At 38.9% G+C, this 23,398-nt stretch overlaps 1 protein-coding gene across 8 annotated transcripts in view; it reads left to right on the forward strand.

Moving 5' to 3' along the window:
- The window catches only part of CSNK1G1 (casein kinase 1 gamma 1), a 155,139-nt gene that overhangs the window by 14,399 nt on the left and 117,342 nt on the right, over positions 1 to 23,398 (forward strand). Inside the window, exon 2 of one of the 8 annotated variants that reach the window (XM_027553767.1) lies at positions 11,103 to 11,151. The exons of the other annotated variants lie outside the window; for them this stretch is intronic. The gene's annotated coding sequence lies outside the window, so the exon portion shown is untranslated. The remainder of the gene's footprint in view (positions 1 to 11,102; positions 11,152 to 23,398) is intronic. 8 annotated transcript variants of the gene reach the window in all.

Consider the following 23,398-nt stretch of genomic DNA (forward strand, 5'->3'; position numbering starts at 1 on the left):
TTCTTGTTAGGACAGTACTGACAGCATAAACCTCTTTATGCACTCAGCTGTGATTAAACTAAGGTACTAAAATGCCCCCCGCCCCCCGAATTGCTAAACATGCTTTAAATCTTTCTTAGTTGCCATACTTACCAGTACTGATTTCAGGGCCATTGGGATTTATCTATATGTGGACCAGGTTAGGAAAATGAATTCTTTCTCTTGGTTAAAAATTTAAGTTTTAATTTTTTTCAAACATTTTATGACTTACTTTTGAATAAGTCTCCATTTGTGGTCAACAATATGTGGTTGAGACAAAATTTAGGTTGGGTCACTGTCTTATCTGTGATTAGAATTCTTAATTTTTAGCCCTTAATTCAGTTCTTAGATTTTAGTTCCTCTACCTGAGGCATTCTTCCCTGCTCACAAAAGCTGTGTCCGTTAGGTTTTTGTTTTTTTTTTTTGCATTGGTTTTCTTTTGATATTGACTGAAATATATTAAAGTGTTGTTGGTTGTGTAGGATCAGGTATTTTTCATTTGAGGGAGCTAAACACTGGATCCACTTAATCCTTAGTGTAACAATTATCTTGATTCTCCACATTGTTATAAAATCCTGGGTTCAGTGATGACCAGTTACATAGTTGGGAGAATTTAATTTTGGCTTTGAGTAAGTGACCTGGAGAAGGGAATGGCAACCCACTCCAGTATTCTTGCCTGGAGAATTCTGTATATAGAGAAGCTACAGTCCATGGCGTCACAGAGAGTAGGACACAACTGAGCAACACACACACACACACATACACACACACACAGTCTTGACTTGAGAAGACTTGAGAATAGTCTCTGGTATGCTCAGTAAGATGTAATGTAGGCTGTGCACAAAAGTTTTGGTTTTTAAATAGTCACATTACCTTTGTTGGGTGGCAGGAACTTTAATTTTTGAGGACTGTAGTATATATATAGCTTCAGCGTATGTATGATTGCTAGTTTTATAACATTCTAAATCCAATGTAACTCAGTTGCAATATTTTAAGGTAAAAAGATAAAGTATGATTAATTTTGATATAATATATACTTTTAATCAGTGACTACTTATTTTAATGGAACTTCATTAAACTCTTGGGTTGTTTCCTTGCAAGTATCATTTATAATTTAAACAGTGTTAGGAAGACTTTCTATTATTGTAAGCTTTTTACAGAGATAAAACATTCATTATAAAAAGTAATGATGTTTTGCCATTTTTAACAAAGTGTAAGTGCTTGTAAGTGCTCTATTTTGGTTTATAAATTTGGCAGTTTGTGTATATTCCTTTAAATTCTACTTCTGTATGCTAACATATATATATATATTTTAATTCTCTTGTTATAAAATACAGTATGAACTATTTTCCTGTTTAAAAACATTTTTAAACAGTGAAAAAAGTGAAAGTCGCTCAGCTGTGTCTGACTCTTGGTGACCCCATGGAGTATACAGTCCATGGAATTTTCCAGGCCAGAATTCTGGAGTGGGTAGCCTTTCCCTTCTCCAGGGGATCTTCCCAACCCAGGGATTGAACCCAGGTCTCCCGCATTTACTACCTGAGCCACAAGGGAAGCCCTTTTTAAACACCGTTGCAGTATTTTTTCACAGCATTATGGACCAGGCATTTGGTTTTGTTTTTTTCAGTTAATTTATGTGTTTATTTCATATGTGAAGGGTTTTTTGTTAATTTATGTGATTATTTCATACGTGAAGGGTTTTTTTTTTTTTTTAATTTGAGCAGTGTGGCAAAATTATAAAGAACAAAATAAAACCAAATATAATATTTCCTAGAGAGTAATCATTTCCTAGAGAGTGCATGCATGTGTGCTCAGTTATGTCTGACTCTTGGCAATGACGTGGACTGTAGCTCTAGAGGCTCCTGTTAATCATTATTTTCAGATAAAGTTTCTTTCCATTTTTTTCTGTGATTATATGAAAGGAGACAGAGATACATGTATAATGTATGTTTTAAGTAATACAGTTAATAGTATTCTTTCTTCACTTATTGTTGAGAAAATTGTTCCATATAATTAAATCATTAATGGCTGTAAAACACCCAAATTAACTACACTTCTGTTGTTTTTACGTTATTTCAGATGTCTGCTCCTATAAATTCTGAAATATTTTATTTCCTTAGGAAACTTCATTCCTTAGGGTTTGATTGATGGATGTTATTATTTATTCCTGAAGAGTCAATAAATGAACATTTTAGAATCAGTCTTTTGGAAAGGTGGTACAGTCCCCTCAACAAGGCCTGAGAGCTTATTACTCTGGACTTACCTAATGTGGGGCATCACAATTTTGTATCATTACCATTTTCATAGATGAAAAATGTTATTTTTGTATAGCATTTTTAATTAATGTGTGCTTCATACTTACAATGCATATGAAGTGCCATGTAGTTTTTGGAAATCGTGTGTGTTAACTGTAAAAAAATAAGTAGAAATAAAATTTATTTAAAAATAATACAATTTGAGTCACATCAATACTATATTAATTTCTGAAATATTAGCAGTCAATAGAAATTGCCAGGGATGTGCTTTTTCTGGTTTGCATTGTAAGGTGTGTAAGGTTTGAAGTCTGCTAATGAGCCCACCTTGAGTTTTGATGTGGTGTAACTCTTGTGAAGTTCAGAAAAGTGTTGGGTTATAACTACCGAGAATCATTTTCACCCATGGCTCACAAACATCTGTGGGAAATAGTTTGGTAAGAAATAATTTGATGGAATCAGAGTCATCGAGGCAATGGTTAACCTAACAGAGAGCAAACTGCTTGAGAGGCATTTATATTTGACGTGTTTATTATAGGCTCTTCCTATTTATTTGTATTAGGGATGTACTCAAGATTCCTAGTTAGAAATTGTTCTTTATTAACTTGATTTGTTTTGTGTATTTGAACACATTAAATAGCATTTCTTTTTTCTTTAATGTTTGGAAATTATTACATTTATAAGTTAAAAGACATTCTTTGGGCTAATCTTCAAACTAGTCTGACTTTTCTAAAACATAATGCAATCTCTTAACAAATTAAAGAACAATGATCATTTTCAGTACACAGATCACATGTCTTTACCCACTGCTCCTGGATCTGCTGCGTTTGACCTGATTATGAAATGAAGGTGGTCCTTTATCTAATCATAGTTTTATGCCTATAGAAACTCTTAATAGTTTTAATTCCCTTAGAAACTTCTTTGTATACATAGCTGAGAACTTGAGTATAGACTAGAAAGTCTGTATTCTTTAAGTGTGAGTCCTAAAATTCATGTAACTTTTCCTAAAAGTGTACTTCTATAGCTTCCAGGAACATAGTCACCACATTTTACTAAGTCACCTCAGATGGTAAAGAATCCACCTGCAATGTGGGAGACCTGGATTTGATCCCTGGGTCAGGAAGATCCTCTTGATAAAGGAATGGCAACCCACTCCAGTATTCTTGCCTGGAGAATTCTATGGACAGAGGAGCCTGGTGGGCTACAGTCCATGGAGTCAGAAAGAGTCAGACATGACTGAGCAACTAATAGTTTCTTTCACTTGGTTATAGCTCATAGCATATTAAAGGAGGTACATTAAGGGACTTCCCTGGCAGTCCAGTGGTTAAGACACCCTGTTTCCTAGCCAGGGAACTAAGATCTTACATGCTTGGTGGCCAAAATAAGTTTTTAAAAGGAGGCACATTACACGTTAGGGAAGAAAGGTGCTGCTAGAGCTGAACACACCAACTGTGAGAAAGAGACAAAAAATACAGTATTAAAACTTAGTACCCTGGGGCCATTTAGTATAGCAGCATTAGGCTTTACATCCTTAGGGCTAGATGACATAGTTTTTCATAGAAAAATACAGTGGTTATTCTCAGCCATCAAAAAGGTTAAATTCACGTGTCACGTGTGTTTGACTGTGCTAAGAGTCCATGGGTGAGAATATGCTCTAAAATTACTTCTTCCTTTTCTTCTCTCCCAATATTTATATCTCATTTCTTTTCCTTATAGTGGCTTTTATTTAAGTATGAAGTATATTTTAATCTTAGTTGTAGGGTTTAAAAAAGTAAACTTTAATTCTCTAGCAGATTCATCTACTCAGGACATAATTTCCTAATGATTATACTAATGAGGGGTGGTTATACTTAAAGAGTGGAGAAGGCAATGGCATCCCACTCCAGTACTCTTGCCTGGAAAATCCCATGGACAGAGGAGCCTGGTGGGCTGCAGTCCATGGGGTCGCTAAGAGTCGGACACGACTGAGCGACTTCACTTTCACTTTTCACTTTCATGCATTGGAGAAGGAAATGGCAAGCTACTCCAGTGTTCTTGCCTGGAGAATCCCAGGGACGGGGGAGACTAGTGGGCTTCTGTCTATGGGGTGGCACAGAGTCGGACACGACTGAAGCGACTTAGCAGCAGCAGCAGCATTCTTAAAGAGATTTATATCTGCACAAGTATGGTTTGACATACATAACTAGATACATTTATTTTTTAGAAGTATTTGGTTAGGCAGAACTGTGATTGGTCGAGGTATGAGAAAATTAGAAGGTGAAACAAGATAAAGGCTAATTATGGAAAAGAGTGAAAAGGTTAGGTAAGTATGACTGATTGTTGGGAAAGAGAAAATAGTTACTCTCAAGATCAGTATGGTAATAATTTTATTCTTGGAATATTCATTAAAAAGAAGTTTTTCATTTTATATTTTAATGTCACATTTTCCCCTAGGCATTTTATAAATATTCTAGACGTTGTCCTTTAGATTTTAAGAATTAAGGTGTTATATAACTGATTAAAATGATTTTTGATTATTAGTAGGTAGTATAAAAGGAAGAGAGATAAGTGAAACCCAGTTATCTTTTGAGTAACAGCATTTTTCCTATTCTGGAATTTTAAAGCATTGTTTTAGAGTTGGACTTTTATGTAGCCAAATATATAAAATTGATCTAAAATAATTTCACTACACTGACTTAATAATTGAATTTGGCCCAGGCTTGTAGGAATCCTGTGGGCATGTATATATTCGACTTTTGAGCAGGTTACTAGAGAAGTTAGTTTTAATTAATACTCTACAAAGTAATACTAAAAGACGGATATTTGGGTGGGTGTTTGCTTCTTTCTAGTGGGCTTACCAATTGTTTCTTTTCTCATTATGTTTTTCTTGGCTTTAAAGAAAAAACTTTTTTTTTTTAAAGCTCTTCTTGCTCATTGCTTTTACTGTTCCAAAGTGAAACTCACATATATGTCTCTTATTTTAGTGTATTGGTATTTAATACAGAGTTAATGGCACTTTTTCTCCTTTGAGGCCAGGAGAGGCTATTTCCTCCTCTACTTCTCTCGAACATTATCTTTGTAGCGTTTTCACTGGATTTCAATTAAGAGGCTGTTTATCAGAGGCTACTACTCCTGCAGATAGACCCAAAAGACAATGGATTCTTGTGACTTCAGTAAGGAATCATGGGAAGGAAAGGAGAGATTTCTGGGTCTGTCTTCAGTAGTAATAAATAAAAACTCACAAACAAGCCAGAATAAATTCAAGTTTTTTCCCCTAGGATTCTGTTTATTTGTGTGGAGGTGAAAGAAGAATAGGAGAAACTCGTTGGCCTTCTGTGTGGGTATGAGGAAAGGTTGCTCAACAGATTATGGTTATCTTTGCCTACTCATTTTCCTTACCTACTTACCTCCTCCTGTTTTATAGGGAGAACATGGATAAGGGGAAAGAACACTCTGGGTTGCTGCACATCTCTGATCAGTATTGTTTTTCTTTGTTGGTTGTTCTTATTTTACCGGTAAAGGAACTGAGACTTAGTCAAAGGTTACTGTTTCCCTTGACTCTTTCTTCGTTGCTTTATTACTGGACCCATTTGTGAGTCCATGTGTTTTGCCCACTCTTGAGTTTGTGAAACTATCCTAAGTTCCTTCTTATAGAGGAGGTGCCTTAAAAAAGTAATCATTTATTGGTTAGTGGTTTCAACCTGATTCCCTTCATCAACTGTTTGCCATAATGGGACTGCACTGGTTTTGATCATAAAATACACTTTTGGCTAATTTTTTGTTTTTTGGTTGTGCTGGGTCTTCGTTGTGGTACACAGTCTCTTCATTGTTCTCAGGCTTTCTCTAGTTGCAGCAATCAGGGCTACTCTGCTCTCTAGTTGCAGTGCGTGGGCTTCTCCTTGCTGTGGCTTCTCTGGTTGTAGAACACAGGCTCTAGAGCACATGGGCTTCTGTAGTTATGGTTCATGGACTCAGTAGTTGTGACACACAGGCTTAGTTGCTCCACAGCATTTGGGATCTTAGTTCCCAGGCCAGAGATTGAACCCTTGTCTCTTGCATTGGCAGGTGATTCTTAACCATTGGACCACCAGGGAAGTCCTCTGGCTGATTTTTGACAACCATAATGAGTGGGATGTCTTTCTATATCTTTGAAATGAAAACTTTAGCATGACATATATTATAATGCGGAGAAGGCAATGGCACCCCACTCCAGTACTCTTGCCTGGAAAATCCCATGGACGGAGGAGCCTGGTAGGCTACAGTTTATGGGATCACTAAGAGTCGGACATGACTGAGTGACTTCACTTTCACGCATTGGAGAAGGAAATGGCACCCCACTCCAGTACTCTTGCCTGGAAACTCCCATAGACAAAGGAACCTGGTGGGCTGCAGTCCATGGGGTCGCTGAGTCAGACATGACAGCGACTTCACTTTCACTTTTCACTTTCATGCATTGGAGAAGGAAATGGCAACCCACTCCAGTGTTCTTGCCTGGAGAATCCCAGGGACGGGGGAGCCTGGTGAGCTACCGTCTATGGGGTCATCACACAGAGTCGGACACGATTGAAGTGACTTAGCATAGCATAGCATATTATAATGACTGTTAACTTTGGCTGCTCATTGAAATTTACCAGCATTCTGAAACAACTTCATGAGAGAATTGGCTGATGGGAGTTAAGTAGCATTTTTGTATGAACAGTTTTTCAACCAAGGATGGTTGTACTCATTTTGTTGCACAAGTAATGTAATAAAAATAATTAAAAATGAAAAGAAAGTGGAAATTTCACCATCCTAACAGAAACTGTTTATTTTCCATTCTTGTGTTTGACTGTAAAGATAATTTTTATTATTAATGTCATAAATACATATTTATAGTCTGTAAAGCCATATTTTAAACACTAGGGATATTGTTTTAAACACTTGGGAACGTTTTAGGGGTCTGGGAAAGACTGGAAGGTTATGCTTCCTTATAGTTTGATAAAGGACAACCCTTAGGAAGGAACTTTGAAAGAGTGGAAGAGGAAATTTAAGGAAATGAAAGGTAAGGTATACTTTTAGAACCTTAGTGTAACATAGTACTGCCTTGCCATGCCGGGGGCTCAGGTTTGATCCCTTGTTGGGGAACTAAGATCCCACATGCTGTGAAGCAGCCAAGTCTGCCACTGTAGCTCCTGAGCCCACGTGTTCTGGGAGCCTGTGCTGTAACTGCTGAGCCTGTGAGTGCTCTAGAGCCCAAGTGACAAAACAGGAGAAGTATGTGCACTGCAAAGAGAGAGCCCGCGCTCCACAATGAGAAGCCCCCCCCCCAAAAGACTTAGCTGTTGGAAACTCTGGGAGAGGAAAAAACCCATATTTCTTTGTGGCTAGTTCATACATAAAACTAAGAAAAATCTGAAATATGGGAACAGTCATGTTGTAAACCTTTATGCTCCATCCACGAGAGAAGAATAAAAAGTTACAGGGTAAGGATTTCAGAAGGTGAAAAATGTTCACTACTCAGGGTAATTGAGGTGAGAAAATGGAATAAAAATACAGTGAAATGTTACATGAGATATAATTAGAGCCTAGCAGGCGCTACTGTGAGATGTTACTGCTTTGTATGGCTTTTCTATAGGAGTTAGGAGAAATACAGAAGAGAATTCAGGTTTTATGTACAGCATCTCTACAAACCCAGCTCCCCTTCCTTCTTTCCCATCCTGTTGGCTGTTCTTCTTGCTCAGGGAAGTTTAATGATACTATCATTTTATAATGAAAAGCTTTACCAATATTAGTGTTGAGTCTTTGTATGCTTTGAAATGAATTTGCAGTGTCCACAACCTTAACCTAGCTCAATGCAGGTAGCTGCATTTGTCATCAGACATTGGACTTATGGTAATTTTGTTTGATGTATTTTAGCCTTTTTCCTTCATAAACCCATCTGTTCATCATATAAATGTTTGCCTTAACCTACTTTGGAGTAACTTTTTGTGTTGAATGCTATTCATTTCCTTAGAATAATACATCAAATTATTGTTTAGATCTGAAATTGAGAAATGGGAATTTTTCCTTGTATAAGGAACAAAAATGAATTAAATTTGTCCAGTTAACAGTACTAACTATGATACTCTGAACTTCTCTGTTGAAAGCATTATCATTTCAGACTCTCACTATTTATATTCAGTCTTGTTTTTGTTTCTGGAGTGAACAAGGTACTTTTTAGTTAAACGTGGTGCTTTTTTCTTGTTTTATGAGTTCCCATCCTTGTTTTTGGCAGCATGGATTGTTTAGGCTGAAGGCTTTAAAAGCTGTATTTCATTTTAACAATTTTATACCAGAGACTGCAAATTGGTATCTCAGACACTGTTTAAAATTTTTTTAAATTAGTTTCCAGTGTATAGAAAATGGGATATTTTATTGTAATTTCAATGTTTAGCAACTCCTGAAAAATCAGAGCTGCCAGCATTGGACCTGAATTCATTCATGTTCTTTCTTTAGCTGTGTTGAGTCTTGGTTGTGTTATACGGGATCTTTGCTGCATCATGTGGGATATTTCCTTGTGGCACAGGACTCAATTTGTGGCGATTGGCAGTGTCCAGAGTCTCCAGTTGTGATGCACTGGCTTCTCCAGTTGTGGTGTGGCCGCCTAGTTGCCTTGCAGCATTTGGGATCTTAGTTCCCCGACCAGGAATTGAACCCATGTCCCCTGCACTGGAAGGCAGATTCTTAATCATTGGACCACCAGACGAGTCCTAGTAGTCATCACTCTTTATATTAGATATCCAGTCTTTACATTCAACATCCTTCTTAGCATTGCAGTTTCTACATCAATGAGTTTGTTTTGTGCCTTTTTCAGTGGAATTACCTAGAGACTCAAAAACCATGGTCTGCTTAGATTATCACTCAGTTTTGGTGTGTGTGTGTGTGTGTGTGTGTTTAAAATTATTTATTTATTTTTGGCTGTGCTGGGTCTTTGTAGCTATGCTCGGGCTTTCTCTAGTTGTGGAGAGCAGGGGCGACTCTCTAGTTTCAGTGCTTGGACTTCTTGTTGCAGTGGCTTCTCGTTGTGGAAGGGCATGTAGGCTTCACTAGTTGCGGGGTGTGGGCTCAGTAGTTGTAGCACATGGGCTTAGTTACCTTGTGGCATGTGAAATCTTCCTGGATCAGGGATCGAACCAATGTCCTCTGCATTGGCAGGAGGAATCTAAACCACTGGACTACCATGGAAGTCCCTACTGTATGTGTGCGTTTTTTAAAAATCTTTAAACAAGCAGTATTTTCCTTTTATTATTTTTATTTATTAAGGGAAAAGGTATTACATTTTATGTCTATAACATAAATACAAGGATATGAGCATGATAAATTAAGCTAATTTTGAAAAAAAACTTCTAATAACTTAAAATTCAAATAAGTATTACTTTCTTAAAGTAATCACCTCAAGAGGCCAATTCTAAAAGTGCTACTCAAAACACTTTTGGAAGAAAATGGTATGTCTTTTAAATAGTCTCAGGCATATCAAATCTTTATCCTTTGAGAGTAGATACATTTCAGTAACACTTGAAAGATAAATATAATTTGACAAGAAAATCTAGCAGGACAAATTTTATGAAGTATCACAAAGTCAGTAAACTTGAAGTCTAATAGGTTACTATCTGGATAAAACCAAATTTTATACACCTTCATAGTATTAATGCGTTTGCACATTTGTTCAAAAGAAATAGTGCTCCAGGAAAGAAGATATTATAGATTTATGTTTATACCCATTAGCCCTCAACCTTAACCCCTGCCCTGCCAAAATGGCGTGTAATGAATTAGCAATAACAAAAATAATACTGAAGCAGAAGTAATGAAGAAAACTTCAGGGTGATGAAAACAGATAACAGACCTAATTTAATGCCACAGATTTAAAGGACTGTCTTCCAGGAACAGTATATTTTGGATTAGATTGAAAGAAGTTCAGCTAAAGTTATCCTTTCCAAGAGGATCGTACTGTTGTCAGAACCACAGAATGTTTGAAAATCCTTACTAACATGTCACAGGAAGAAGCAAGTGAGGTACATGGTTCATTGTGTCCTGAGGCCACAACAGCAAAGTCATAAAGACACTATGTATGATTTATTCACATTATTCATAAAATATTTATATAAGTGCATATTTTCTCTCCTCTCTGATAAAAGCTTTTAATGTCACAATTGGCTTACTTCTGCAGGAAGAAGTCTCCACCAAATTGACATGAACAAAATTCAGAGATGAGGGCCAAGACAGGAAAAGTAGTCATAAAATCTTTTCCTGAGCTGTATAGCGGTTTCTTAAGCCCTAGCTCCCTGTCCATCTCTGTCAGGTAGCGAAATAAATGAACCAACTAGAGAATCTGTAAGTCTTTACTGGATAAACAAACTCTGGAAAAATCTGTTGGACTAATTGTAGGCCATTTTGCTTTCTCTCAGTTTAGGAATTATTTTTAAAACAGAGGTATGCTTTAAATAGATGAATTGTATGGTATGTGAATTACACCTCAAGGAAGCTGGATTTTTTTGTTTTCTTTCTTTTGACTGTGCCACATGGTTTGTGGGATGTTCATTCCTTGACCAGGGATTGAACCTGCGCCACCACAGTAAAAACTCCAAGTACTAACCACTGAACTATCAGGAAATTCCCATCAATGAAGCTGTTAAAACAAAAAAAAAACAAATTTGATGGAGAAGTTCTGCCACAAAAAAGGAGCATAAATACAGTATTAAATGATGAAGAACATCAGTGTGGGAAATAGAAGACATGTTAAGGGAGGGAAAGTTAGGTTGACTTCCTAGCAGAAAAATTGTGGACATATTTAAAAATCGCCACACACTTTTTTTGTTGTTGTTGTTGTTGTTTCAGGAGGACAGTTGTGAGGCCAATGCACTTTTGACTCAATGGGGCTGAATGGGTAAGTGAGTACAGGGTTCTTTGTTAAGTGTGACAGACGTGAGATAGCTCAGACTTTGAACACATGGCTGGGTTTGACTGTGTGATCTAGTCAGTGAATATAAACCCTGTGAGCTTCAGTTTCTCTGTCTGTGGCAAGGAATGTCTAAGTCCATGTTAACTTCACAGAAGAGGTCACAGTTAGTCATTTTATTTTAAAAAAACTTTTATTGTGATAAAAGCCCTATAATATAAAACATACTGTTTTAACAAGTTTAACTGTACAGTTCAGTGGCAATAAGTGCATTCACATTGTTGTACAACTCTCACCATTATCCATCTCCTGAATTTGTCACCGTCCTAATCTGAAAATCTGTCCCCAAAAAGTACTAACTCCGCAATCCCCCTCCCCACCTCACGCTCACACCCTGGCCCTGGCATCTACCAATGAATGTACTTTCTGACTCTATGAACTTGACTTTTCTAGGTACCTTGTATAAGCAGAATCAATAGTATTTGTCTGCGCCTAGTGTATATTGGAATGCATTTTTAAGATTAACTAAATATATGTCCTTAATATATGTACCTTTTCCCCGCTGTGCTATATAGTAGGTTTTCATTAGTCCAGTCATTCAGTTGTGTCTGACTCTTTGCGACCCTGTGAACTGCAGCATGCCAGGCCTCTCTGTCCATCACCAATTCCCAGAGTTTACTCAAACTCATGTCCATTGAGTCAGTGATGCAATCCAACCATCTCATCCTCTGTTGTCCCCTTCTCCTCCTAACTTCAGTCTTTCCCAGCATTAGGGTCTTTTCCAGTGAGTCAGCTCTTCGCATCAGGTGGCCAAAGCTATATGAGTTTTAGCTTCAGCATCAGGCCTTCCAGTGAATATTCAGGGCTGATTTCCTTTAGGATGGACTGGTTGGATCTCCTTGCAGTCCAAGGGACTCTCAAGAGTCTTCTCCAACACCACAGTTCAAAAGCATCATTCTTCGGTACTCAGCTTTCTTTATAATCCAACTCTCACATCCATACATGACTACTGGAAAAACCATAGCTTTGACTAGATGGACCTTTGTTGACAAAGTAATGTCTCTGCTTTTGAATATGTTGTCTAGATTGGTCATAACTTTTTTTCCAAGGAGCAAGCTTCTTTTAATTTCATGGCTGCAGTCACCATCGTAGATATTTTGCAGCCCCCAAAAATAGTCTCTCACTGTTTCTATTGTTTCCCCATCTATTTGCCATGAAGTGATGGGACCGGATGCCATGATCTTAGTTTTTTGATTGTTGAGTTTTAAGCCAGCTTTTTAACTCTCCTCTTTCACTTTCATCAAGAGGCTCTTTAGTTATTCTTTGCTTTTTGCCATAAAGGTGGTGTCATCTGCATATCTGAGGTTATTGATATTTCTCCCGGCAATCTTGATTCCAGCTTGTGCTTCATCCAGCCCAGCATTTCTCATGATGTGCTCTACGTATAAGTTAAATAAGCAGGGTGACAATATACAGCCTTGACATACTCCTTTCCCAATTCGGAACCAGTCTATTGTTCCATGTCCAGTTCTAACTGTTGCTTCCTGACCTGCATACAGGTTTCTCAAGAGGCAGGTCAGGTGGTCTGGTATTCCCATCTCTTTAAGATTTTTCAACAGTTTGTTGTGGTCCACACAGTCAAAGGCTTTGGCATAGTCAGTAAAGCAGATGTTTTTCTGGAACTCTGTTGCTTTTTCGATGATCCAGCGGATGTTGGCAATTTGATCTCTGGTTCCTCTGCCTTTTCTAAATCCAGCTTGAACATCTGGAGGTTCACGGTTCACGTACTGTTAAAGCCTGGCTTGGAGAATTTTGAGCATTACTTTACTAGCATGTGAGATGAGTGCAATTGTGCGGTAGTTTGAACATTCTTTGGCATTGCCTTTCTTTTGGGAGTGGAATGAACATTGACCTTTTCCAGTCCTGTGGCCACTGCTGAGTTTTCCAAATTTGCTAGCATATTGAGTGCAGCACTTTCACAGCATCATTTTTTAGGATTTGAAATCACTCAACTGGAATTCCATCACCTCCACTAGCTTTGTTCGTAGTGATGCTTTCTAAGGCCCACTTGACTTCACATTCCAGGATGTCTGGCTCTAGGTGAGTGATCATATCATCGTGAGTATCTTGGTCGTGAAGATCTTTTTTGTATAGTTCTCCTGTGTATTCTTGCCACCTCTTCTTAATATCTTCTGCTTCTGTTAGATCCATACCATTCTGTCCTTTATAGTGCCCATCTTTGCATAAAATGTTCCCTTGGTATCTCTAATTTTCTTGAAGAGATCTCTAGTCTTTCCCATTATATTGTTTTCCTCTCTATCTTTGCATTGATCACCAAGGAAGGCTTTCTTATCTCTCCTTGCTATTCTTTGGAAGTCTGCATTCAAATGGGTATATCTTTCCTTTTCTCCTTTGTCTTTCACTTGTCTTCTTTGCATAGCTATTTGTAAGGCCTCCTCAGAATCCATTTTGCCTTTTTGCATTTCTTTTTTTTTTTTGGAGATGGACTTGATCCCTGCCTCGTGTACAAAGTCACAAAGCTCCATTAATAATTCTTCAGGCACTCGGTCAGAACTAATCCCTTGAATCTATTTCTCACTTCCTCTGTATAATCCTAAGGGATTTGATTTAGGTCATACCTGAATGATCTAGTGGTTTTCCCTACTGTCTTCAATTTAAATCTGAATTTGTCAATAAGGAGTTCATGATGTGAGCTACAGTCAGCTCCTGGTCTTGTTTTTCCTGACTGTATATAGAACTTCTCCATCTTTGGTTTCAAAGAATATAATCAGTCTGATTTCAGTATTGATCATCTGGTGATGTCCATATGCAGAGTCCTCTTGTGTTGTTGGAAGAGGTATTTGCTGTTACCAGTGCATTCTCTTGGCAAAACTGTATTAGCCTTGGCCTTGCTTCATTCTGTACTCCAAGGTCAAATTTGCCTGTTACTCCCGGTATCTCTTGACTTCCCACTTTTGCATTCCAGTCCCCTATAATGAAAAGGACATCTTTTTTTGGGTTTTAGTTCTGGAAGGTCTTGTAGGTCTTCATAGAACCACTCAGCTTCAGCATTACTGGTTGGAGCATAGACTTGGATTACTGTGATATTGAATGGTTTGCCTTAGAAATGAACAGAGATCATTCTGTCATTTTTGAGATTGCATCCAAGTACTGCATTTCAGACTCTTCTGTTGACTATGATGGCTATTTCCTTTCTTCTAAGAGATTCTTTTCCACAGTAGTAGATATAATGGTCATCTGAGTTAAATTCACCCAATTCAGTCCATTTTAGTTTGCTGATTCCTAAAATGTTGATGTTCAATCTTGCCATCTCCTCTTTGACCACTTCCAATTTGCCTTGATTGATGGACCTAACATCCCAGGTTTTTAAGCAATATTGCTCTTTACAGCATCAGACTTTACTTCCATCACCAGTCACATCCACAACTGGGTGTTGTTTTTGCTTTGGCTCCGTCTCTTCATTCTTTCTGCAGTTATTTCTCCACTGATCTCCAGTAGCATATTGGGCACCTACCGACCTGGGGAGTTCATGTTTCAGTGTCCTATCTTTTTGCCTTTTCATACTTTTCATGGGGTCCTCAAGGCAAGAATACTGAAGTGGTTTGTCATTCCCTTCTTCAGTGGACCACGTTTTGTCATTAATTACCTATTTTATACCCAGTAATGCATATATATCAATCCAGATCTTCCAATTTATCTCATCCCATTTTCCCATCTTGGTGTCCATACGTCTGTGTCTCTATTTCTGCTTTGCAAATGGGTTCATCTTATGCTTTTCTAGATTCTGCATATGTGCATTAATGTACAATATTTGTTTTTCTATTTCTGACTCATTTCACTCTGTGTGACAGTGTCTAGGTCCAATCGTGTCTCCGCAAATGCACACAATTTCATTCTTTTCTATGGCTGAATAATGCTCCATTGTCTCTATGTACCACATCTTCTTTGTCCATTCCTCTGTTGATGGACATTTAGGTTGCTTCCATGTCCTGGCTGTTGTAAGTAGTGCTGCAGTGAGCATAGGGGTGCATGTATCTTTTGGAATTACAGTTTTCTCCAGGTATATGCCCAGGAGTGGGATTGCTGGATCATGTACATGGTAGTTCTATTTTTAGTTTCTTAAGGAACCTCTGTATTCACCATAGTGGTTGTACCAGTTTACATTTCCCACCAACAGTGTAGGATTCTCTTTCCTCCATACGCTCTTCAGCAAAATTTATTGTTTATAGATTTTTTGATGATGGCCATTCTGACTGGCGTCAGGTGATATAAAAATATAAATGTCTTTAATAAACCTAAGTCCCTTTTAAATATATATGTCACTTCCCTACTTTAAATGCTTAAATGGCTTCTCATTTGATAAATGGTGGCTTATCAGCAACCTATAAATCCTGAATAGTGGACTCCTGCCTCCTCTTCCCTTGTAATCCCCTGCCTTGTTGGTCTTCTTCTACCAAGAGTCTCTACAGGGTTTTTCTCTTTCTGGAGGCTCTGATCCCAGCTCTTGACATAGTTGGCTTCTTCTCATCCTTGAGGACAGTATTTAAATGTAGCTTCTATTAAAGGCCTTGATCACCCTCTTTCTAAAACTCTCCCTTTGCCTTCCCCATTATCTTCAGCAGGTCTTTGCAGCATGACGCAAATTTGCAGTTTTTTTTATGTGATTGTTTGTGATGCCCACTGTAGACTGTAAACTCTGTGAGCACTAGAACTGTGTATATGGTGAGTTCACTGTTACATCCCTAGTGACTATCCTAGTTTTAGGCACATAGGAGACAGTTAGTAAATGTTTGGTTGAATTAAGAACTCCACTTTGAAGAAAAAAGAACTCCACTTTGAGTAAATACATGTGCTTGTACTTTCCTTTTTGACGCCAAGAAATTATGCAGACTCCTTCAGTAATTGCTGTAATTCTTTTTGTTTCTTTTATTAGAAATAGTGTTTTAAAACACATATCTGTGTATCTTTTTGGGGGGGGGATAGGGCATTCTGCAAGGCTTGTGAGATCTTAGTTCCCCCAAGCAGGGCCCAGGTCCCAGTAGTGACAGTGCTGAGCCCTGGCCACTGGATCCCAGGGAATTTTTTTATCTTTAAGGACTTCATTTTTTAAGAGTAATTTTAGATTCATGGTAAAATTAAGAGGAAGGTACAGAGACTTCCCATATACCCTCTGCTCCTACATATGCATAGCCTCCCCCATTATCAGTATCCTCCATCAGAGTGGTACTGTTGTTAACGATCGATGAACCAACACTGACACATCATAATTATCTAAGTCCTGTACTTTAAGCTTCTGGCGTATTTCAAACTAGTTTATTTTTCCCTCCCCCTGCTGGAAGTACAGGGAGATTTTTTTGGTGTTGTACATTATGTGACTTTGGACATAATGTCCATATAGTAATGTCCAGCATGTTCATAATTTGGACATGTGTAATGACACGTATCCACTATTATAGTATCATACAGAGTAGTCTCACCACCTAAAATCATCTAGGCTGCACTTGTACACCCACTTCCCTTCCCGTGGTAACTGCTGATCTTTTTTACTGTCTCTATAGTTTTGCCTTTTCCAGAATGTCATATAGTTGGAATCATACAGTATATAGCATTTTCAGATTAGCTTCTTTCACTTACTAATGCGCATTTAAATTTCTACTTTCTTTCTGTAGCTTGATAGCTCATTTCTTTTTAATGTTGAATAATATTCTGGATATTTGGGCTTTCTGATAGCTCAGCTGGTAAAGAATCTGCCTGCAATGCAGGAGACCCCAGTTTGATTCCTGGGTCGAGAAGATCTGCTGGAGAAGGGATAGGCTACCCTCTCCAGTATTCTTGGGCTTCCTTGGCAGCTCATATGGTAAAGAATCCTCCTGCAATGTGGGATAACTGGGTTCGATCCCTGGGTTGGGAGGATCCCCTGGAGAAGGGAAAGGCTACCCATTCCTATATTCTGGCCTGAAGAATTCCATGGACTGTATAGTCCATGGGATCGCCAAGAGTCAGACACGACTGAGCGACTTTGACTTCACTTCATTTCAATATTCCGGAATATTGAAATGAATAGTTTATCTATTCACTTGAATAGTTGAATAGTTTATCTATTCAACTTCTGAAGGACATTAGAGCTCTTAGCTTGTTTATAATAGTTGTTTTAAATTCCTGGTCTGGTAATTCCATCATTCTTGCCATCTCTTGTTCTATTAGTTGCTCTGTCTCTTCATATTGCATTTTTTGCCTTTTAGTATGCCTTGTAATTTTTTCTTGATAGCCAGATATGATATACCTGGTAAAAGGAATTGCTGTAAATAGGCCTTTCATAATAAAATGGCAAGGTATAAGGGGAGGGGAAGATCAGTCTTTCAGTGAGCCTGTTTCTCTGAACTGTGAGTTTCATGTGTGTCTCACTTCGGTGGAACAGAATGGCTAGAGTCGTTTGGGGTTGGGCATTTCCCTTCCATCATATGGAAGGCTAGAGAGAGCTGGAGTTGAATAGTTGTCTTTTCCCAGGTCAGTTGGGCTCTGACAAATAATACCTGAGGAAGTTAGGCTGTGATTAACTATTTTCTCCAGAGGGCAGGCATCCTTAAAAAACAGAATCCTCTGGTATATTTAAAAATAGTTCACTTTTCCATTCCCCGACTGAAAGCTCAAGGGGTTTTTTTTTTTTTTTTCTCTAATATTTGCTGTGGGAACCTGGTCGAGGTCCTGGAGGCAAATCTCACAAAATTGTGGGGTCCCTCCTGTGACCTGGAACCTTTAACTCTTAGAGCTATTTACACTGAGCATCCAGAAATTCGTCAGTTACAGTTCAGGTTTTCCTTCCCTGGCACTGGTTCCTGCCACATACCCTCTACTCCAGTAAGCTGTGACTCCCTGTTTTCACTTGTCCTTCTCCAATCTGGGCATCAGTGGTTCAGCCTATACTCTTCCCTCTTTTATGGATCTGAGAGCTGTTGATTTTTCAGTTCCTAGAGTTTTTACCTGTTAGAGTGGTGACTTCTAAGCTCTTTACACACAGAACTGAAAACTGTAAATTCCTTGTACATACTTCTCTCCTTTCCTTTTCTTTCCCTCTTTTCTTTTTTTTTTTTTTTTCTGTAAGAACAATTTAAATCTTTCTGTCCTATAGTAAAAGATATGGTAAGTTTCAGGTATGTCCCTTTTTCGTGGGAGAAAGTGAATCAAATGGAGGAAAGTAAATTGGTGTTGGGGCTGAAAATAAATTTGCAGATTTCTGACTTTGGTCTTCTACTTCACCAACTGTGTGTCTGTGTAAAACAGGCTGTTTTTGCATGGCTTAGAAAAATATATAGGAACTAAATAGTGATAATGCCAGAGAAACATTCAGGTGAGACCACTTGGTGTCTTGGTTGTTAGATTTTATTTTCTGATGCTGTCTTATGACTTTTAAGGTGCGTAAAAATTTGGGTAATACTTTGCTAATGATTAGTGCCTTTTCTACAGTTAACACATTGTATATAACTAAGCAGGATATAGTCATCATGGTACTTGGAATTATTATGTTTTTCTTTCTCTTGAGAATGATGGCAGGAATTATGATCTCTTAGATCAACCTGTTAAATCTGTTCTTCGGTTGAAAACCAAGATTGAGAACTCCTTTATTATATATTCCTTTATTCATTGAATATTTGAGAACCTACTATGCCAGGCCCTATGAATAAAATGGTGAATGAGAGTTCCTATCTTCACACAATAATATACCGGTGAACAAACAGTTACAGTGCACAGTGGTTAATGCTATTTGGGGATGCTAAAAGAGTCTATACAAGAAGCGAAGTCACTCTGTCATGTCCGACTCTTTGCGACCCTGTGGACTGTAGCCCACCAGTCTCCTCTGTCCATGGGATTCTCCAGGCAAGAATACTGGAGTGGGTTGCCATTTCCTTCTCCAGGGGATCTTCCCAACCCAGAGATCAAACTTGGGTCTCCTGCATTGCAGGCAGACGCTTTATCCTCTGAGCCACCAGGGAAGCCCCCCCACCCGCGCCAACAACAGATCCCCAATTTGCCCTAAACTCTATCCCCTAAAAGGGAAAAAACCAACTCTTTTTCTAATGGTCTGTAAGAGGGGCCCAAACCCAGAATTGAGTCAAAGGAAAAGTTTTCCAGAGAAAGGTACATTTAAAGTAAAAGCTAAAGAGGAGCAAGTGTTAACGAACTAAGGAGCAGAGATAAAAGGGGATCCAGGCCAAGGGCCCTTTGGTGAAAATGAAGTGAGTTTGGTATTCATTAGCATGTAACATAAGGGAGTGATTTAACTGAAATGAAGCTGTAGAGGTGAGCATGTCCCAGGTCAGGAAGGACTGTAAGCCCCCACTGAGCCACCTGAGAAGCATTTTTTAAGGGCATTGGGAAGCTCTTGAAGGCCTTCAAGTTGGAGGATGACATGATTAGACTTGCATTTAGAAAGTTCCCTCTGGCTACAGTGCTACACAAATTGGTTTGGAGAGAGAGGTAAGGGGGTTGAGGGGAGAAACCTGAAAGCAAGATCAGTTGAGAGATTGTTTCATTCCTGTGGGAGAATGGTTTCCTTCCAGAGTGATACTAATGAAGACTAAGGAAAGCTTAGAGATTTGAGCGTTATTTAAGAGCTAAAATTCCTCTGTGTCTTGTTTAGGTCACTGGGTAGATGGTTAATACAGTATTCATTGAAGAAAGAACCCAAGAGAAGAAAGTAGGTTTGACATTTTCTTGGGGAGGAGAGGGATGGTGGGAGAAGTGGGAACCAAGAGAAGATGAGCTTAATTTGGACTATTGAAATTGAGGTGTCTGCATTTTCTTTGGTGAGATAGAAAAATATACCCCTGAGTATATACATCTCAAACACAGGAGAAGGGTGTTAGCTGGAAATACAAATTAAGATTCATCAGCATGTAAATGAACATGTAGGAGTGCTTTGAACAATAACTGCAGTACTTTGAAACAGTGTCTTTTGTATAATGGACACTTATTAAATATTTTTTGAATGAATATGTGACTAAATGCTGTGGGAGTGGTTTTGAGTGAGAAAAGAGGTAGGCTTGCCCCAGTATTGGGAGGAAATGAAACAATTAGGGACAGGCTGAGTAAGAAGGAGCAGTGAGAGATAGGAGGAAAACCTGGGAGAACCCAAAGGAGGAAAAACAGCGTGAACCCAAAGGGGAAATAATATTTTAAGAAAGACCAAAAGGCTGTCAGGGTCAGGAGAATAAGATTACGAAAACATAATTCTTGGATTTTTCCTCAAGGATGTGATTTACCTGGGTGAGGAGAAGGAGGTCAATGGTTTGGAGGGATGGGATTAAAAACCTTATTGCAGTGAGTTCAGGAATGAGGAAACAGAAACATCTAGTGAGGACAGGTCTTCAGTTTGGTTGTGAAGGGCCTGTGGGGAGAGACAGAATGGCTGCCAGACAGGAAATAGTGATCAAGGGATGGGTGTTAGAGCTTGTGTTTTTAATGGTAAGGTTGTGAACATGTTTAATGCTCATTATAGGAAGTGAGCAGAGAAGGATAAAGTTAAGAGGAGAGAGCAATAACACAGTAAAGTTTGTAGAAGTGATTTGACTTGGGCAGGAGGGCCACCTCTCTTGTATGAGACAGGAAGAAGGTTTGGTGTTAGAAAATCAAGGGAATTTTCATCATAGGACTTTTTGTTTCTGTGAAATAGCAAGATATAAGTTTAAATAACTAAAGTAGTACGTGCTTATTTAAAATTATCTAGCATGCAGAGATGTAAAATAGAAATTTAAAATTTCATTCTTTGCTCTTTAATTGTGTTCCTCAGAGATTAACTGGTTTCAGTTTCTAATGTATCCTATCAGATTTCTTTCTAAATACACACAAACTGTATTCACATGAAAGATTACAAAAGGATTTTAACTTTTTTTTAAAAAGTGGGGTCATACTATACATATGATTGTGCAACAGACCTTTTTTCCCCCTATCATACTGTATTTGGTTTTCTTTCCAAACCGAGCACATAATAAATCTACCTTTTTTTCTTTTCAGTAGCTTATACTATTCCATATATGGAGATACTGTTTTTTTTAACCATTCTAATCATGGGAATTTAAGTTGACTCTAGTTTCTTGATATTAAAAATAATACTCAGTGGATGTCCTTAACAGTATAGTATGGTCAAATCATATTCAGGGTTTTAATGTATTCAATTGCATCTGTATAAATCCCTGGTTTATTAGTTTATTCAGTGGGTTATAATGCGTTACAGTGATTTTTTTTTTAAAGATTTCTTTCTTTCTTTTTGGCTGTGTTGGGTCTTTGCTGCTGCGTGCGGGCTTTTCTCTAGGTGTGGCGAGTGCGGGCTACTCTTCGTTGTGGTGCCCGGCTTCTCGTTGTGGTGGCTTCTCTTGTTGCTGAGCGCAGACCTAGGGTGCACGGGTTTCAGTTGTTGCAGTGCATGTGCTCGGTAGTTGTGGCCCGAGGGCTCTAGAGCGCTGGCTCAGTGGTTGTAGCAAATGGGCTTAGCTGCCTTGCGGCTTGTGGGATCATCCCAGAGTAGGAATTGAACCCACGGCACATGGACTTACTTTCTCCTCAGCATGTGAAATCTTAGTTCCCTGACCAGGGATTGAATCCATGTCCCTTGCACTGCAAAGCAGATTCTTAACCACTAGCCCATCAGGGAAGTCCTGATACGGATATTGACTTCTCCGGTGATCCAGTGGTTAAGACTCTGCACTCCCAATGCAGGGGGCCAGGGTTTGATCCTTGGTCAGGGAACTAGATCCCACATGCAGCAACTACCTGATGCAGCCAAATAAATAAATTGGGGGCTTCCCAGGTGGCTCAGATGGTTAAAGAATCTGCCTGCAATGCAGGAGACCCAGGTTCAATCCTTGGGTCAGGAACATCCCCTGGAGAAGGGAATGACAACCCACTCCGGTATACTTGTCTGGAAAATCCCATGGACAGAGGCACTTGGTGGGCTACAGTCCATGGGGTCACAGCGAGTCAGACGTGACTGAGTGACTAACAGTTTTTTCACTTTCCCCTGCATTGGCAGGAGGATTCTTAACCACTGGACCATTAGGGAGGCCTGAGTGTGATTTATTTTGGTGTTTATGTTTGGCCACTGTGAATCCCTGTGTGTCCCTTGTGTCCTTTTGACACGTCCCCATCATTCATTGATCACTTCCTTACCTCAATTTTCTAGGCTCGTCTTGTACTCTACTGCCTTAGCTCTGGAATGAGCCATTTCTGAGGAGCTCTGGATCCTTGAGAATGGTTTTAAAACCAAAATCTGGGTGCCAAATGTTCTCATGCTATTGAGTGTTGTTCCTCTCAGGCCCTGGTAGTGGATAGAGCTCATAATTATTTTATTGCTGTGTTTGTTTGTCAAGTATATGTATGTATGGGCCTTTCCTGGTGACTCAGTGGTAAAGAATCTGCCTGTAATGCAGTCAACCTGGGTTTGATCTCTCGGTCAGGAAGATCCCCTGGAGAAGGAAATGGCAACCCATTCCAGTATTCTTGCCTGGGAAATCCCATGGACAGAGGAGCCTGGTGAGCTACAGTCCATGGGTCGCAAATGAGTCAGACAGAACTTAGCGACTAAACAATAACATACATATATATGTATATATAATATCATGAGTTTACATTGATACTTCCAATGCCAGTTCAATACTACCCAGTTCATTCTAGTTTTTTCCCTTTCCATTTTTGTAATTCTTTACTCATACAGTGAAAAACCTGTCGTTGTTCAATATGTTTACTTATTTGATCAATCTGCCTGTGTGTGACTGATCTCCCATAGCCACCTCCACTCAACTCCTCACTTCACTTGGATTCTGCCACTCCATGCCAGACTGCCTCTTCCACATAGATGAAGATGGCTTCACCTTGCCTGTGCTCCAGCGTGCCATGCTGGGTGAGGACCTAGGACTTCCATGCTGGGCTCCTCACCACTTTCAGGGTCTTACACTCTGTACGGGGTCCCTTGTTCCTTTCCCACTCCGTGGACCTGCTCATTTTACATTTTGAGTTACGTGTAAGGAAATACACAGATCTTGAGTGAACTCTTAGATTGAGTTTTGATAAGTGTAACTGTGGATATTCAATGGCCAAGAAAGTTTCTTAGTGTCCCCTTGCATTTAATTTCTACTTTGCCTTCAAAGAGGAGAGAATTGTTATTGAACTTTATATTTTGAGTAACACGTGTGTCTCAATGTAGCTTTAAAATGTGTCTTCC

Source organism: Bos indicus x Bos taurus, chromosome 10 (assembly GCF_003369695.1).
Source record: "Bos indicus x Bos taurus breed Angus x Brahman F1 hybrid chromosome 10, Bos_hybrid_MaternalHap_v2.0, whole genome shotgun sequence".
Classification (NCBI taxonomy): Eukaryota; Metazoa; Chordata; class Mammalia; order Artiodactyla; family Bovidae; genus Bos; species Bos indicus x Bos taurus.